This window comes from Mus pahari, chromosome 8 (genome assembly GCF_900095145.1).
Source record: "Mus pahari chromosome 8, PAHARI_EIJ_v1.1, whole genome shotgun sequence".
NCBI classification, from domain to species: Eukaryota; Metazoa; Chordata; class Mammalia; order Rodentia; family Muridae; genus Mus; species Mus pahari.
Genome location: NC_034597.1, coordinates 23,937,995 through 23,938,371, shown reverse-complemented (window position 1 = coordinate 23,938,371; position 377 = coordinate 23,937,995).

The following is a 377-nucleotide window of genomic DNA, read 5'->3' as shown; positions in this document are numbered from 1 at the left end:
ACACACACACACACACACACACACACACACACACACACATATTTCAACTCATATTTAGTCATTTGAGATCCCTATAGTCCAAAAAGAACTGGGGACCCCTGTGGGCTCTCTAAGACCAAGATTCACTCCCCTCTTCCCAGTCATCTCGATGCTTCTCTGGGGGGAGGGGGGGAGATGGCATGGGACATCCTAAGATTCTCCTTCTCAAGGGTTGGCCTCCTCAAAGAAGTTCCCAAAAATGCTGAACCCTGCAGCAGGTGGGAAGTACCCCACTACACCCAATCTGGGGTCAAGCATAGCACATAGCAGCAGAGTTTTAGGTCCTCTCAGGTGGCACTGGCTAAGAACAGACTCAAGGCAATCTTGCAGAAGTAATC